At 48.8% G+C, this 18,997-nt stretch overlaps 1 protein-coding gene across 1 annotated transcript in view; it reads left to right on the top strand.

The window, feature by feature from the left end:
• Positions 1 to 18,997, top strand: part of POLR3A (RNA polymerase III subunit A) — a 1,042,059-nt gene that overhangs the window by 300,898 nt on the left and 722,164 nt on the right. The window lies entirely within an intron of this gene.

Here is an 18,997-nt window from a genome sequence, read left to right as displayed (position 1 = left end):
ATCAGCTTTCACACTTCCTTGACTTGGACAATGTGGCCTTGAACCACTCTCCTTTAAGATCGCTTTTGTAGAGGGGCAACAATCTGTATCATTGTTCAATATCTTAATCTCCTTTGTTTGGCTTGGGCAATGTTGGTTCTTTTGTAATTGCCTTATTTTATTTCTCTTTTGGTTTTGGCAATTATGGTTTCTCTTTCCTTCCACAATGTGTCTTGTTCGACATACAAATATTGCCCCTTCTGATAGTTGGCTCTCACTTTGCCCCACAATGTCACAATCACACCTCTGGTATGATTATCCAGTTCTTACTTTGCCTTCTGCGCATTCTCACATCAGCGTGATTCACATTAGAAGTAGGTCTGCTTTGTATTCGTTCGATATTCAGAAGGGAACTTTTTCCGCTTTAACACTACTTAGTTAATCTCAATTTTGATTCAATCGCCTGGACGCAGCAAGCGGATCGTTACGGAGCGCTTTGGTATCGCAATGTAACATTGAACTCACTGGGTCTGGCATGGGCGTCCGTGCACCTCGCTTCCGCCAGTCTTTTGTCTGCGTTTCCCAGCGCAGCCCAGCAATCTCCTCTGCATGGCCTCCCGCTCGTGTCTGTCAGTTTGAGAGCTCTCCCAGCTCCCACAGCAAAGCGGAACTCCTCCGACTCATGTGCTGTCTGACAGTGGGAAAAGCTGCACACGCCTTCTGCTGTGTGAGCTCTACAACTGCAAACTTGAGCCTTGGAGACCCGCTCTGGACCTGCACCTCAATTACACCCTGCTGAGGTTCTGGCGTTTCTGCTCCAGTTTTCCTTTGGCTTCTGCTGCCACGTGGAGGCTATTAAACTGCTCCACTCGCTGCTACTGCCTTTGCCTTCTCCTTCACTTCCCTCTCAAATGGCCTGCACCTGAAGAGGCTTTCAATGCCTCAGTCCTCCTCAGGTGTGGGTCATTCCTCCTCATTGAATGCAACCTGCAGTCTTGTACCTCTGCAGTCCTCTTCCCAGTACTCTGGTAATTATGGAACTTGAAGTCCCCAACATTAAATTGGGGTTTTACAGTGTAATTAACCTTCTCCAGCATTGGATCTTTCATGGATTCACATGCTTAGAATATTCCCCGTCGTCAGACTGGGACCCCTCGGTACACATATATAGCCTTTTCCTATAGGAAAACTTCTGACACTTTTGTGTCCTATCTATGTCCTTTTGGGGCCCGCATACGCATGCCCCGCAGGATGTTGCGGTATAAAAGCCCCGCCCCCACGGCTCCCTTCAGATTTCAACCGTCTCCAAAGTAGTGGGATCTCCTTGCGTCGTCTTACTATTTTGTACAAGGTTGTGTACTTGGAGTTAGGTGAATCTTTCCTTCATGTCGGGAAAGGCGCTGTTCCGTCCGTGCGCGAGGTGCGGTTTGAAAAAAGTTTACGAGGGGGATGGACATATGGATTGTATATACTGTCTCCACCCTCATCATTCGGCTGATAACTGTGACATATGCAAAGGGTTTTCTCAAAAGACCCTCAAAGACCGAAATCGACGACTGGTGGCATGGTTGAATGATGGAGCGGGGGCATACCCCCCTTCGGAGGTAGGCTCCACACAATCGGCAAAAACATCACACCGCGCTGTATCGTCGGAACCACCGGCGAAGAAATCTCGACCGGCGGAGAAAGAGTCATCTCGGAGTCATTCAGCTGGAGAATCTTCGACGAGAAAATCGTCATCTTCGTCAAAAAAGCATGACAAGGAAAGGCTGAAATCCTCCTCGGGCGATCACCATAGATCGACCACGAGTCGAGAGTCGAGTAAAAGCAGGCCAAGTGCAGAAAAGGCGGGACCGCCTAAACCACCTGCTAAGCCACCGTCATCGACGGCGGTCCAGTCATCGGCCTCCTCCCTACCACTGACGCATGTGGTATCTACCGTCCCACCGACAACGACTGCGACGGTGGCCTCGTCGACGGAGGTTCTACAGGAAGCCTGGAGGCCTGAAGTTTTTGATCCGATCCCTCCGGATACTTTACTACAGGAACAGGCAGTGTTGCTGTCCTCGGGAGAGGACGAGAGCGGGGAAATAGCTGGCCCGGCAGACCTCGGGCTACGAGTGGTTGACAAGTCGTCGACGAGGGGATCCGGAATTCCGGTGTCTGCCCCTCTTCTCAATCCTCAGTCTGTTTTGTCGTTGGAGATTCTGTCCACACTTCAGTCTTTAGTACAGTCGTTGGGCCAGAGACTACCTCAGGTAAACCTGCCACAGTCACCCGCCGACGAGCCGGGCCCGTCCCGTCCACCGACTCACGTACGCACGTCAGTCTCAGCACCCCAGGCACCCCAAGAGGAAGGTGAGCTGCCAGATTCGGAGTCTGACAGGGGAGCCATGTCGGATATCTCCTCATCCCCCTCCAGGGATCCAGCCTGGGAATCAGAGGTGGAGTTAGAAACCCCAAGGAGCCCGGCTCACCCGTCTCCCCCGGATGATATTGCATCATTCCATTCTATGATGGAGAAGGCATGTAAGGAATTCGGTTTGTCCCAGGAAGAACAGAAGGACTGTTTTCTTTTCGACCACATGGGTAAGAGAAGGAGGTCGGTGTTTTCAATACCCATACTAGATCACGTGTGGAAGGAGGGTTTGCAGACAATGCGTCACCCCTTTTCGGAACCGGCGGTAAAAGGTCGCCTTGAGAAAAAATGTAAGGCTCCAGAGTCTACCCCCAAGTGCTTATCCTCCCAACCAACGCCTGAATCGGTGGTGTCGGCGGCGAGGAAAGCGAAGGCCCAGCACAAGTGCACGACTCCGCCTGAAAACGAGGCAAGACGTCAGGATGCCTTTGGCAAAAAAGTGCTATCTGTGGGAGCAACTACAGTAAAGGCTGCAAACTCTCTGGCTATTGTAGCCAGATACGACAGAGAAATGTGGCACAGGCTGGCTCCGTTGCTGGATCATCTTCCGGAAGAGCATAGGAAGACGGCGATGTTACTTGTCCGAGAGGGTGAGGAAGCCTCCAATCACGCAATAAACATTGCGGTGGACCTCGCTGAATCGGGCTTCAAGCAAGTCAATAATGGGGTTGTGTTACGACGACAGTCATGGCTTAAGTGTACCTACTTCAGGCCGGAGGTACAATACAAAGTATTAGATATGCCCTTTGAGGGAGACCTTCTATTCGGAGAGAAAGTAGATGAGGCCCTAAAGGGAATGAAAGAGGACTCGGACACGGCACGTTCATTGGGTGCCCTCCAGAGTGGCCGAAGCTACAAGTCTTTTCGTCCCTTTAGAGGGGCTTCAGGTAATTCCAGATTCTCCGCGTCTGGAGACAGATCCTTCAGTAGGTCGGCATACCCCTCCCAGGGATACAGGCGTGCTTCCCAAACAGCAATCCGACGCCGGAACTTCCAGACCTCCAGGAAGAGACCATCCTATCCGTCGTAATCGAGAGAGAAGCAAAATAAAGATCAGCAATGACGAGCAACACACCGTTCTGGGGGGAAGAGTATCGGCCTATGTTGACGAATGGGAACGAATAACGACAGATCAATGGGTGCTGGACACAATAAGGAAAGGTCATTCTCTACAATTCAAGCGCAGCCCGCCGCACATTCCACCTGCGTTCGTCGCTCATTCCCATCTGAGGGTACAGCAACAAGAGGTAACACTCATGTTAGCAAAAGGTGTGATAGAATTAGTTCCAGCAACACAGAAAGGTCAAGGGGTTTACTCAAGATACTTCGTCGTGAAAAAGCCAAACGGAAAATGGCATCCCATTCTAGACTTATGCAATCTCAACAAGTCCTTAAAGAGCCTAAAATTGAAAATGCTCATGCTCCAGGAAGTGATCCGAGCCGTTCAAGAAGGGGATTTTCTGGCGTCCCTGGATTTGCAGGACGCGTACTTCCATATTCCAATGTGTCGGGAACGCAGGAAGTTCCGGAGGTTTGTGATAGGGTGGACTCACTACCAGTTCACGGTTCTTCCCTTTGGGCTCAAAACCTCCCCCAGAACGTTCACGAAATGCCTGGCCCCAGTGGCGGCCTAGCTAAGAAGGCAAGGCCACCATGTATACCCATATCTCGACGACTAGCTGGTAAGGGGATCCTCCCCAGCGTCGACCAACACAAGTTTGCAAGCCACCATGCAGCTTCTACAACGGCTGGGATTTGCCATAAACTTCAAAAAATCCTCGCTGAGGCCATCGAGAACGTTGGTGTTCCTGGGGGCACAGTTCAAAACCCAGTTGGGGCTAGTGAAGCCTTCCCTCGACAGAATCTCAAAACTCAATCAACTGGCGAGTCGACTATGGCGAAACACCAAGCATTCAGTGAGAAAATACGTTTCGGTCCTAGGGGCCATGGCATCCTGCATACATCTGGTGGCCAACTGTCGCCTATTCATGAGGCCAGTTCAGGAGTTCCTGGCGGACCGGTGGACACAGGCCCAAGGATCGTGGTCAGACAGAATAATCATCGACGACGACAAACTGCTTCGGACTCTTCAGTGGTAGCAGAGTTTCCACAACCTGAACAACGGTGTACCCCTACAGGAACCGGAGTTCCAGCTCACCATAGTCATGGATGCGTCTCTAACCGGCTGGGAGCTCACATGAGCACTTTTCAAACGCAAGGTCGTTGGTCTCAAACGGAGTCACTCCTACACATCAACGTGTTAGAGCTCAGAGCAGTGCGATGGGCCTTGAAGGCGTTCCTACCACACATCAAGGGATCGAGAGTACGAGTGCTGACGGACAATACAACGGCCATGTTTTATTTGAGAAAACAAGGGGGGACGCGATCCAGGACCCTTTCCATGGAGGCCCAGAAAGTGTGGCATTGGGCATTAAAGCACGAGATATCCATCGTGGCTCGCCATCTCCCGGGAGTGAGGAACTCGCAAGAGGATTCCCTCAGCAGAAGGATGGCCCAGACACACGAACGGGAAATCGACACAGTTCAGCTGACGAAAGTCTTCGAGAAATGGGGTCGCCCCCAATGGATGTCTTCGCAACGAAGGAAAACAAGAAATGCGAGCAATTCGCAAGCAGATGGCCTCAGGAGGGTTCCATGGGGGAGGCGTTCTCCTTCCCATGGACGGACAAGTTCCTTTACGCTTTCCCTCTGTTCCCCCTCATACGGAGGACGGTGCAGTGGATACGCAGGTACAGTTGCCGGGTAATTCTAGTGGCACCGTACTGGCCGAGGCAACCGTGGTTTTCCGACCTGCTTCACCTGTCGCTGGAACAACCAATAGCGTTTCCGAGAGTCCCGAACCTACTGTTCCGGGACAAAGGTACGGTGTGGCATCACGACCCAGACAGTCTCAACCTCACAGCCTGGCTCCTGACTTTTCGGAATTTGGTGCCTTAGACGTTTTGGAGGATTGCCAAAAAATTCTGCAAGCGGCTCGGGCCCCTTCTACCAACAAATCTTACACCTATAAGTGGCAAAGGTTCTGTGAGTGGTGTCGAGGACAACAAGGTCTACACCCGTTAAAGGTGACTCCGGAGCAAGTTCTGCCTTATCTGCTTCACTTGGCAGAGGGGGGTTTGTCTTTCACATCGATAAAGGTGCACCTGGCGGCCATCTCTAAGTTCACGAGGAAGAGACAGTCTCCTTTATTCAGCAACAGATTAGTGAAACACTTCATGAGGGGTTTATTTCGAACTTTTCCCCCAGTAAAACGTTTTCCACCAACATGGAGTCTCAACGTAGTGCTGGCAGGCTTAATGAAACCACCCTTTGAGCCTATGGCCACTTCGGACATGAAATTCATATCGTGGAAGTTGGCGTTCTTAATTGCTATCACATCAGCTAGGAGACTCTCGGAACTGCAAGCGTTGGTCGTAGACCCTCCATACCTAAGATTGTTTAAAGACAAGGTGGTTCTGGCAACTAATCCGACTTTCGTTCCGAAAGTTCCTACAGTGTATCACAAACACTCGTCCATTGTCCTCCCTACTTTCTTCGCGACCCCATCATCGGCAGCAGAAAAAGCTCTTCATACCTTGGACGTTAAGAGGGCCCTAAAATTTGACCTACATCGTACACAAGAACTCAGGTCTACTCGACAACTGTTCATCGCGTATGGTACATCGACGAGAGGAAATGCAATTTCTAAGCAAGGACTGGCTCGGTGGGTCTCGTACACGATTGCGTTTTGCCACTCCAAGGCCGGAAGGCCGCTGCAAGGGCATTCTAGAGCCCATTCTACAAGATCGACGTCCTCTTCAGCAGCATTTTGGGCAGGAATTCCGCTAACGGACATATGCCAGGCTGCAGCATGGTCGGTGCCCCACACGTTTACCCGCCACTACTGCCTTGCGAGGCAGCATGCGGACGAGGTGCAGATGGGAAGAGCAGTCCTGCGCCATCTGTTTCAATAAGGTAAGCTCTACACTGTGGAGAGTTTTTTCTACCTGTTGGGGACCGTATGCTTTATGGAGGTACAGATATATGGGTAAACTTATTTCTTGTGTACCTATACATTGTGTATTTTTGTGGGTGTATATTGCATTGCATTCTCACCGCCGTCTTCCAGTTTACTGCTGTACAATCTATTCTAAGCATGTGAATCCATGAAAGATCCAATGCTGGAGAAGGGAATAGTTTCTTACCTGTAACTCCATTTCTCCAGCATTGGTATCTTTCATGGATTCACATGCGCCCGCCAGCCTCCCCGGAATGCAATGTATATGCTTGATAGGTTTGACCCTTCCTACTTTGGTGGGGCCGAAATCTGAAGGGATCCGCGGAGGCGGGGCTTTCATACCGCAACGTCCTGCGGGGCATACATATGCGGGCCCCAAAAGGACGTAGATAGGACACAAAAGTGTCAGAAGTTTTCCTATAGGAAAAGGCTATATATGTGTACCGAGGGGTCCCAGTTTGACGACGGGGAATATTCTAAGCATGTGAATCCATGAAAGATACCAATGCTGGATAAATGGAGTTACAGGTACGAAACGATTCCCTTATTATGTACACTACTCTTCTCACATATATGAACACATGGACTCCCACAATGGTTACCCGAGGTTTGTGGTATTATTGAATAATGGGATTTCTCAAGGTTTAATTTAATGGCCATTACAGACTCCTCTTCCTTATTTCGTTTGGACTTATAGCTCCTACTTCTATGAATGTCAGTTACCCTTAAAGGATGTTTCTTATTTCTAAGACCTTACTGATTACCAGGGTCTTCACCCCCCAGTGTGACAGTTGGACTGATAGAATAAAGGTTCTTGCTAACAACAAGCCATTCATTACATGTTCTGGTATTAGAGATGCTTCCTTCCTTGAGGAAGAGAAATACTGTATCTCATCCCACGAAGTCCTCCGATTGCCCTGTGGTCCTTCTCCTTCCAGGTGATCCACCCGGCCAATACCATCCCCAAGGTCAGGATCAGTAACCTTCTGCCTTTCCCTGGCTACCTGGGAGGGAAACCTTAGGTAGGGTATATGTGAGGACTATGCAAGAGTCCTCTCAGAAGGCAGAAGCACAGGACCTGGAGGCAGCGAGGCAAACTGACATGCACGCCAGACCCGGTGAGTTCACTAAGGGATTGTTACACCAGAGCGCTCCTTAACACCCTCCTGGCCTGTTCTGGGTGCCTTAAGCACAACAATTCTATAAGCCAAGTAAAATGCAAAAGAAATTGTGTTTTTCTATATCAAATTAATATAAAGCAGATGAGTCATTCTTTATTGAACCAAGCTGATTCTAAAAGGATAAAGTGGCAGAATAAGAACTACGCCATAGGTCCAGAAGAGTGTGATTGTATGCATGTGGGTCAGATTAAAGGCCAGCAAGAGAGGGCACTAATTCAAACAAACTATTGCCAAAGCTAAAAGAGAATTGTACCAAAACAAATTCAAAAGAGCAAACATTGCCAAAGCCAAGAGTGTTCCATTAACTATCCCAGTGTTTATAGAACATATTGCCCATACACAAAGAAGGTCATAAGAGGAACTGGCTTAATCCCACATTGCCAAAGAAGTGTAAGAGTGGGATAGAATTATTGTCAGCAGTTGGTTAATGTGGAAGAGGGAAAACGAGTGGCAGGAAGGCTGCCCTTCTGATAAGAGGTACTCGGGAGGAGTGGAGCAAAACCTGCATTGCATGTGGCAATCACCAGAATATAATAAACAGCACCAGTGTGTTTCTTGGTTTCCCAGAAGAAATGCTTAACCCTGATGTTGTAAAGCAAGTGACATTGCTAACTTGTTGTAAGCTAACCTTTACCACAGATGTACTTGTAGTTGGTAGTTTATTCTGTTCTGGCAGGAGAGTGCTCCAGAGCAGAGACACTTTAGAGTAGTAGGTCTAGCAGTTGAGTGGACCAGGTGGAAGTCATTGAAGTATTGTGGTGTGGTTAAAAGTCTTGAAGTGGCAGAACCACCACAGTGTTTTTGTGAACGGTTACATAATCACCCTGACAAATCAATATTACCGAAGCAAGTATTGTGTGAACTGCTGCAGAATTATCCCAACAAAGACAATTTTGTCGATCCTAATGAACTAAGGAACTATTATTGGTTTATGAGAAGAAGTTACTTTGAGCTCTTTGTTACAAGTGTAAAGAGGAAAATCCTTGTTGAACTGTTGATTGACTTCAAGTTAAAACAAAAAGAACTGAGTTAGAACTTGGCTACAAGACAGGATTTCCTTATCCTTTTGGAACTGTTGAATAGAATCCTGCTTGAATCTGGGCAAGGGGAATTCAACCAGATTAGAAAGAGAGACTTATCAGATTGTGAATTTAAGTGTTATATTTGTTATTTTTAATAATTGAGTTGTATGTAAAAGTGTGAAGGACAGAAACCTTTTGTTCATGTGTTTTCTTTAGTTTATTTTAGGTAGGGAAATCCTCGTCAGATAGGGATAGTGGGGCGTTATCCAACCTTTTGAGTTAATAAAATGGCATGTTTTGAAAAATCTTCACAAAGTTGTCCGCCTCATATTTCTGACGCCCCGCAGTACACATTCACGTTTACAGCGTCTGGCTACTAAACATGTCTAGTGCCCTAAAATGGCTGTGCCATGAGATTTTTCACTTGTTCTTTGGCTATATTCTTTCTTGGCCTTCCTGTGTTCTTCGGTCAGGTAATCCCTTATATGGTCAAGCTTTCACCAAGGAAAGCTGCTGTTTTTGTCGGCTACTGTATGCCATTTGTGTGTGTACCCAGGAAGTGAGTGGGACTGGGTGGGAGGAGTGAAAACCCATAGTGGTCCCCAATTGGACCACTGCTGGCAGTTTGAATGGTTCAGATCCTTACCATTGGTGGGATTGGACTTGCTTCCAGCCAGGATTTGGGATAAGATGACTCCTACAGCCATTGCTTTAGATCAGCATTGGAGCCAGGTATCCTGTGTAGAAGACCGCCAACGTGAAGATCTGTAGACAACTCCCGAAGAGGCCTGTCATCCCTTCCTGATTTTGGCCCAATGAAGCCCTGCTGGACTACTTGACCTGCAAAGGATTTCTGCAGTGCCTCAAGCCTTGGCCTGGTGGGACCAACCAGTCTCAACTTCTTCTCGAGATCCAGCCGTCCTGAGCCCTTGGAATCGTCCTGGACCGACCAGCTCTCCAGTGGGCTACCTCAACAGAAGCATCGCCATTCTGCTTTTTTGTCCGGTGGTCACCAGCTCTAGCCACAAGTTGCCTTCCTGACAACTTTCAGCTTCCCATCATTGGATCCTGTCCTAGAAGGTCTTCTTCGACCGTGACTGAACACACTCCTGCTGTCGCCCATGTACCGTGACTGTTTCTGGAGCCAGCCTTCCCATACCTGGTAGAGGGTCCGGAAGAGGCCTGCATCGGTTCCTGCTGCATTTCGTCATCGCAAAGGGTTGCACTTAGCTCCTGGACCCGACTGGAAGAATCGCTGTACCCGCAGCTCCATGGCTTCTTCTACTGGATCCAACAGCGGGAAAACCTCCCCTCTAACCCCCCCCACCCCAGTCAACCTGCCTAGTCACTTGGGAAAATATGAACTAGTGGGGTGTGTACTCTGCAAGCATTCAGCCGCCCCGTCTCCCCTATAATAAACCTTAGAATAAACTTTGGTTTATTGCATTCCATCGCTTTTTGATCGTTTGATCCAAAAGCTGTTCTAAAGGATAGGAAAATAATCTATCTTTCTTACCTGTAATATTGTTGACAAATCTTGTGGAACACTTTTCCCCACGACAAGAACTCTTCCTACATCTGTCCCCTCTCCTAGAAGAAACTTTGTGACTTGTGGGCACAAGGCGCCATTGAACATAGGGGTTAGACTTCTAAAGTTAGGGTATCATTGTGACTGACGACTCTAGCTCAGCGGGATGAAAAAAGAGCAAAGGCTAGCACCAATAAAATCTGTGATCAGGTAGCTGGGGACAGCCCAGTGTGGCTTCAGGTGGACGGGAAGGGAAGAAGTGGAAGCTAGTGGAGGGTATAGGCCCCCCTAACACAGTCATTCATGCTATCCTGGGTGCTGTATTAGGGGTGTCTCCACTGCAGGTCCGGATCAGGTAGAGGAGCACACAGAGCCCTGTGGTGGTGCTGGACTGACTTGTTAAAGATACATACCTGAAGGGAGCAGGATGCTTGGCCTCATGCCAGATTTGAAACCAACGAGCATGGCCAAGCAAACCAGGATGGATTCCTTGGCCCAGAGGGCTGTTGATGTTGTTGCATTGGGGCAGGACAGGTGCCCTTGCCACATAAGGTGAATGATGGTCAGATTGTGTCCTTAAGAACCTCAGTGGAGACCAAATTAGAGAAGGTCAGAATAGATGTGAACCTTCTGAGACATGATGACCGGGCACGTTAAGGTAATGTAACTGAAATTGTGCATACTACGAAGGACCTCCAATCTACAGTGCAAGAGCTTACCGCAAGGATGGAGGTACTGGAACACAGAGCTGAAGATGTGCAAGGGTGAGCCCGCAGAAATAACACCAGAATACTAGGCCTTCCGAAGGGCGAGGACGGTAGAGACCCTACTAATTACATTGAAAATATGTTGCTACAAGAGATTGGCCCTGGTTCACTGACACAGGGTTTTACAGTGGAGAGAGCACAAAGATAGTTGTCTAAGAGACTGCCACCGGGGGCCCCACCGAGGCCAATGATGGCTAAGATCTGGAACATTAAGGCCAGGGAGTCTGTATGTAGGGCATTGTCCACGCTAGCCATGTACCCCGACTACACGATGCAGGTTCAACGCGATGGGAGCATGTTAGTTCTGATTTAAGTAGCCAACAAGGCCTACAGTATATGCTGATTTACCCGGCTCAACTGAAGGTGCTGCACAATGACAGATCTTTTTTTACAGTCCGGAGGAGGTGCAGAAATGGATGGATACTAACAAAATGGGGCTGCTGAAGGATAAACAGAGGGGCAAACGCTGATGCAACTATATGTATCCATTGAGTCCACTACGCCAAGGTTTCTGGGGCCCTGAAGGGCAAATATTGTTGCATAGAAATGATGAACATGGGCTTGATTCGGTTTGACAGGCCGGTTGCCCACTTAAGCAGACTGTGACTTTTCTTTTAATTGTGCTTCATTTAGTATTAGCTAGGTTTGGTCTCCCTTCTGGAGTCTTGTGCTCCAAGTTGGCATACCCTGGGTTTGGTACTCCGAAGCCTATCACTACTCATGTTTGTGTTAGGGAGGATAGGCGTATAGGCTCGAATAGCGGAGTACTGTTGAGCTTAAGGTTTGTTATAAGAGTTCGGTTGTTTTGCTGTTGTTGCTGGTCTACACATCCCTATTTGCACACAAAACACCAGGAAGGATTATTGGGATTAATTTACACGAGAAATGGGAATGCAAGAGGGCATTTTTTCCCCTCCCGATATTCAGGATGAAGGACCCATGCAGCTGACATGGGAGGTAAAGCACAGTTTTCTGGGGCTCAGAGTGAGCCATTCAGATGAGTGGCCCCAGTCTGGGCAGATGGGGGGGTGAGGGGGGGTTGTCCACGCATAAACTAAAACAGTGGAGTTGCATGTTGTAACCTGGAATGTTTAGAGGACTAAACATATACCTGCTTTATGCAGACGATCTCGTCCTTCTTTCCAAAACACCCAAGGGTTTGAAAAATATGGTAAACATTTGGAAGGATATGCCCGAAACATGATTACGATAAACACAAAAAAGACGCAAATAATCCAATTTGGGAACCTAAAACAACGTAGTAAAGCGAACAGCTGGCAACTTGACAATATAAGTTTACAGATGGTCTCAAGCTAGATCTACCTGGGAGTCAACGTAAACAACCACCCCACTCATCTGCCCTATAATGCAAGCTTGACAAGGAAACTAGCTACAGCCTTGTCGCAGGCTCGTATTATTAGTGGTAGATATTGCAAGTTCTCGATCTGCCCATTGTTGACATATTGTAAACAGAAGATAATGCCCATTTTGCTGTATGGATCTGAAACAAAACAATGATAACAGAATGTGTACTGGGATGGAATAGAGGGGAAATATTGGAAGACTTTATTGAATTTGCCATTCTTTATACCTATTGCCTTAATCGGAAACTAATTGGGATTATCGCTGTATTGGAATTACAAGTGGAAAATGTGTACCCTATATCGCAAATGTATAGTTAAAGATAATACCAAATGACTTTTGGCTATATTGTCTGAGTATGTTAAAACTTCTCATGATATTTAGTAAAAAGCTGAAAATCAAACTTACATGAATACCTGCACGAGGCTGATATTTCACAAGAATTGTAACAAAACAATACGGAAAGAGCAAAAACGAAATTGTGGGAAAGTGATTGGATTAAGACCAGTGAGCAATGTTTAAAGTATAAACACTTTCACCAAAATCCCCTTTTGTTAAAGCGATTTGGGCGATGGAGACCTACATAGGACGGGTTTCATGAGACTTAGATTGAATCTATGGCGAACTAAAGAAATTACAGCTAAATGGTAACCACTAAAGCATATAAATCCATTGTGCAGATATTGTAATGAAATTAATGAAACCCTAAAACACATCATGGTAGAATGTTCTGGTCTGATAGTACAGAGAATGAAGTACTTTAAGAAATACTTTGAATCTTATACTGGTTTAAACACACAAACATTATGGGAAAGTATTCGCCATACTGAATCCAGAGTTCTAAAGTATGCAGCCGTAAATCTTTTGCAAGATTTGAAATTGGAACTGGATGTCCAGGATATAACAGAATAGGAACTGAGATCAATGCAATGGGAAATAACATGACTGATGTGCAAGCACAAGTATGGACACAGAGAATTTTGTAACAACTATTTTATGAATTTCTTTATTTTTATATATGTGAATAAGTTTATTTTGAAATGTAATTGTATACCTTGTTTAAATTTGAATAATGTTGAATTTTCAGCCAAATCAATAAAAAAAAATTATATATATATATATAATATGCACAGATAATTTTTTCACTGGGTCGGAACATGCACATGAATTCTTTAAGGTAAATGATATGAACAGAGGATAGCACAGGAGCAACATGCTGGTCTTGGAAGCAAGACCACGCAGTGCAACAGAGGTTCGAATCCCAGATCCGTGCTTAGAAACCGAACTCTGGTATTAAGCGTGTTATAAAAAAACAATTAAAATAAATAGGCAGAACACTCTCAGATCATGCACCGTTGCTTGCCACATGGCTGGAGCATACTGGAGTACCCCCGATTTCAACATAGAAGTTGAGAGCTGAAGCACTGATGGACATGGTGTTTAGGGAGCATATAGCGGTGAAAATACACATTTTTCATCCAGATAAATGTGGAAGGTGTGGACACACTTTGGGAGTCTTTTAAAGTGGTGATGAAGGGGGAAAGCAATCACGATGGCCGGAGGGGTGAGGAAGACACTGCTACAGGAATTGTCCAATATAGAGCCAAAGATAGATCACTTAGAAAGCATAGTTGGGACAGGGGTGACACAGAGAGGGAACTGGTGGACCTCAGACAGAAAGGCCTAGGCACGTGGGAGAGATGGGGGAAAAGTATGCATGTTTTTGGTATACACACAAAGGCTGCATGAGGGGGGGACAAGACTGGTAGGGCACATGCCTGGCTGTGCCGCAGCGAAACACCAGGGTATGTGATAAGTACGATAGCGATGAATGTGGGGGAAGTATGGAGATCCCAAATGGTCTTGCAGAGGTATTAAAAGGTTGTACCGGAACGACCGAGTGGATGATAAAGTTGAGATAGAATAGACCCTTTAACAGATTAGGCTGCCTCGCCTGTTGCAAGAACAAGCGCATATCCTGGAGTCTCTGATAACCGACGGGAAGGTCAGGGCAGTGATTACATTGCTCCAGTCTGGCAAAACACCAGGGGGTTTGGACTTCCTACAGATTTCTATAAGGAATACAAAGAACAGGTGGTTCTGAGACTGCTAGAGGTGTTCCAGTCGGCGTTCGACTGTGGGGTGGTCTCCCAGAGTATGAGAGAATCTGTGATGGTACCTGTGCTGAAATCGGGGCAGCTGCCGGACAGATGAAAGTCGTATAGAACCATCTCCATGCTGAATCTGGATATTAACATTCTTACTGCAGCCTGGCAGGCAGGCTGAGGCAAGTGATCGCAACACTAGTACACCCAGATCAGACCGGATTCTTGCCGGGCAGGAATGCTTTTTTAAATTTGAGAAGATTGGGGGGGCGCTGTTGCGCACATCTAAGATGGCCGCCTAGTCCCAGAGCTCCAGCTCCTATAAATCCTTCATGAGAATTCTCCTCCCTCAGGGCCGCCCACGGAACAAACAAAAGACGGCGATCTGTGGCGCATGACTGCGGGCACCTGCTGGGCAAAATTGGGGCGGCTGCGACGGACCGTGCCGAAGTTACGCCGTCCAGAAGATCCTGCGGACCGAGGCCTGGGTGCGGGCCGCCCGCGGGCTCCGGGTGATTCCTCCTTGGAGCCGCTGGGGGAGGGGGCATATCGTGCTGGAGGGCCGCGCCTCGGCTGATCTCCGCGAGGTGAGCCGAGCGTCGCTGCCAGTGGGTCAGCGTGACACTGAGACCCAGGAGGGCCCATCTGGACGGTGGGGGCCAGCTGAGGAGCTGCCCTAATTACGGGGGCACCCTGCCGGAGGCGACCCGCGGCTCAGCGTGCTGGGCTCGGTGGCCGCTGTGGGCCACGTGGAGTGGGAACGGCCCGTTCGGGCGATGGCTGGGTGCGCGGCTCGGCTCCCGGGCCTGCTGGGCGACCATCCTCGCCGGCCCCGAAGATCGGGTGGAGGCCCTGACCCCGTGGACGGACACCCGGGGATTGTCCGTTGTTCCCTGCTGGTGGAGCGCCCCTTCCTCCCCGGGCCCGGCGGCAGACAAAAACAAGTCAGAACAGGTGGGGCAACATACGAGGTGGGTGAACATCCCTTAAAGGGACAGCCAAGGGAAGAATACTTTTGCCTGATACGACACTCCTTGGGCAGCGACTCTTGTTGGTGGAGAGGGGCGACGGTTGGAGACACCTGGTCGGGTTGATCGCCCCGTAGCGGCTCCCCAGAGGGGATACCTGTGGTATCAACAAAGGCCTTACATGAACGGCGCAGTGGCCGGACAGCGCGGCCCCCGGCCACAGTGATATACACATCAGACCATTCTGCTAGTGACTGCACAGGGCCGTGTGTGGTTGGGACACGGGGCTGGGGTGATGCCCGCACGTCTGCCGGGGTCTCCCCAATAGTTGTCCGGATCCACAGTGTTACTCCTGCGACAGAGTTGGGTCGCTGTGCACGGCTGGCCACACTAGTCTGTGCGAGGTGATGCCACATGGAATGCTAGTTGAGCCTGAGAGGCTGGTTCCCACCCATAAATGCTGAACCCACAATCCCTCCTCGTGGGGGCCATTGAGACCTCTTTCCCCTGGATTTGACCATTGGCGGACCCTGCGTTTTCATCACTTCTTGATCACACCTGTTCAACACTCCTGAACTTTACACGCCTCTATTGCACAATACCTAGGTCCGTGCACGCTACTAACCCTATACAGAGACCTTAAAACACGTTGTTACAAGTGGAGTGGGAGGCGTGAGAGGACACGGACTACTTGACTCTGCATATGGGCCGCCACGAGCAGAAGGGGGTGCGCTCCAAGAAAACAGGACCAATGGACTCCTTTGCCAGTACCCAGCCCAGTGGGTCCGCAGCGCCCCCGTCACAGCAGACAGACAGCCAACCCGAGTTACCAATGGAGGAGAGAGTGGACCGATTAATGGCAATGGTTCAGAATGGCTTTCTGGCGGTGAACACTAAACTAGACGACATTGGGGCAACAATTAGCTCCTTGAAGGCGAGGGTGGACAAGTAAAGCACACGTAATACTGAGGCCGAGGGCAGGATTGGTATCAATGAAGACTCCATAATACAACATGGCCGCGACATTGCCCAGCTGAAGGGAGACCTCCGGAAAACCCTTGACAAATGCGAGGACCTAGAATCCCGTTCTAGGAGGAACAATATCCGTCTGGTTGGGGTGGCCCAAACCTTTGGCAGGGTGTCCATGTAACGCCAAGTAGAAGCTCTTCTGAAAGAACTCCTGGGTCCAGACTCCTTCTCGGACCACTTCCTTGTGGAGCGAGCGCACCGCACTTCGGCGACCCCGCCTAGGCCTGGAGCACCATCTCGCACAATAATTGCCTGTCTCCTCAATTCTAGGGACAGAGACGCTATCCTGCGGATATCCAGGGAAAAGGGCACGCTGTTCCACGAAAACAGGATACACATATACCCGGACTTCTCCACAAATGCACAAACACTGAGAAGATATTATGAACCCGTCAAGAGACAATTGAGGCTCCGCCAGGTCCCCTACTCGCTTGTCTTTACAGCGAAAATGAGAATCCAGCATGGGGGCCGAGCTCACTTTTTTGAAAACCCTACCGAAGCCATGTTGTACGTCGAGGCCTCCATCCCTCTACCGGCCTGGGACCGGGCCGGGAACCAGAATTTGCCGCCCGGGGGTGCGAGTGATCCCGACAACCCCGCTGGTTGATGCTTCTTCGTTCCTGCCACACTGTTAAATTGAAGGCCGCGGGGCAGCCCTGATTGTTATTGGTTGTTGAAATTGAGCCGTGTAGACATCCTGGGTCGGCGGCCATGTGAGTGCAGCTTACACCCCTTGAGTGTTCCCAGGTTATGGCATTAGGGGTACATCGTCTAGTTGGGGTCGATGATGCGGGTGGGGGAGGGGGAAGGGGTTAGGGTTTTGCTGGGCGATATGCCGGGCTTGTTGGGGGAGTTCATGTTCCGAGTTGTTATAATGGTTAAATCCGGGAGCGGTTTTGCTGCAAGACGCCCATGCCTTTCGCGACAGGGGCAGGACTATAGACATATGCCTAGTCTAAGGTACGACTATAACACAGGCTAATAAGGGCTTGAATATTAAGCTCCTTTCCTGGAATATCCGTGGGCTAAATAACCCGATTAAGGCAAGGAAGATCGCAGCATATAGCACACGTCACAACCCTCATTCTTTTCATACAAGAGAGAGACGCATGCGCTTGGGCAGGTCAATACTAATCTTCTGCCGAGGTGGGGGCCCCACAGGTATTACACAGAATATTCAGCACAATCCAGAGGAGTGTTCACTCTTGTACACCACAAGCTGTGTTTTAAATATCACTCTAGCAAAATAGACCCACGGGGTAGATACGCATTGGTGTGGGGGGAATTGGCGGGGTACGAAGTGATTCTCATCAATACATATGGTCCCAATTTGGACGATCCACAGTTTTATTGTACAATACTGGATATGCTATCTACATCTGGGGAGACACAAATACTCTGGGGTGGCGATTTCAACATGATATTGGACCAATCCCTGGATCGTTCCTCGACTGTCCCCAGAACCCCCCTCCAGGGCCGCACTGGTTGTAAAACAATTAATGGAACAAATGGGCATGTTAGACTAGATGCATGGCGTGCATTGCACCCAAGTGAGGAGAAATACACTTTTTACTCGTTGGTGCACGATTCCCATTCGCGCATTGACTATTGGATCATTAGTCAATCCCTAGCTCGAGCAGTCTCCCGATGCGATATACATCCCCGTACCCTTTCGGATCACTCGCCGGTGATGCTCGATATCAACTTCAGTGATGTAACACCATCCCCCCCACGGGCGAGAAGATGGAGGATGCCTCCTGCGATCCTAACAGACCCTAACATTTGTGAATCACTACACACAGAGATTGCGGAATTTCTGGAACTAAACAAGGGTTCGGTTACCACCTATGCTACTATGTGGGAGGCATTTAAGGCTTGGGTCTGAGGGGCTATCCTGGGCAAATCAACTGGCATGTTGAAATCGGTGCGGGGGGAGATGGACATAGCCGAGGCCAAAATAGACTTGTTACAAACTGAATACGGCATCACGCAAGACAAGGAAACCCTGTTGCACATCCACACTGCGCTGCAGGAATTCCACAGGTTGGCCCAAAGAGAAGTTCTTTACATGGCTTCACCGGCCAAAGCCCGTCGATATGGGGAAAGTAATAAGGCCGGGAAATTCCTGGCCAACATGCTTAGAACTGACAGACACCATAACACGATCCCGAACATAGAGACACCAACTGGAGAAACGGTAAATAGAGATCAGGACATTAACTCCGCCTTCACTGAGTTTTACTCCTCCCTCTATTCCAACCATGATAAAAAGAACAAAGAAGACACGTTCCGATATTTAGACAATCTCGACCTACCCACATTAACTACTGAGACCCGCAATGTACTAGACAGACCAATCACTGTGGAGGAGATTGTGGAGGCCATAAAAGCTTTATCAAGCGGCCGTTCCCCTGGCTCTGACGGCCTCCCCGCGGAATTATATAAAGAATTCTGTAGTGAACTGGCCCCGATACTGTTAAAAGTGTGGGAAGAGGCAATGAGTCTGCGGGTTCTCCCAGAATCGATGCGTGAAGCAATCATCACCGTCCTTTTGAAACCCTGTAGACCGGCACAGGATATGGCGTCCTATAGACCCCTGTCCTTAACACTGATGCAAAA

This window comes from Ambystoma mexicanum, chromosome 8, assembly GCF_040938575.1.
Source record: "Ambystoma mexicanum isolate Mex_15411 chromosome 8, UKY_AmexF1_1, whole genome shotgun sequence".
Taxonomy (NCBI): Eukaryota; Metazoa; Chordata; class Amphibia; order Caudata; family Ambystomatidae; genus Ambystoma; species Ambystoma mexicanum.
This window is presented reverse-complemented; position numbering and strand designations above follow the sequence as displayed.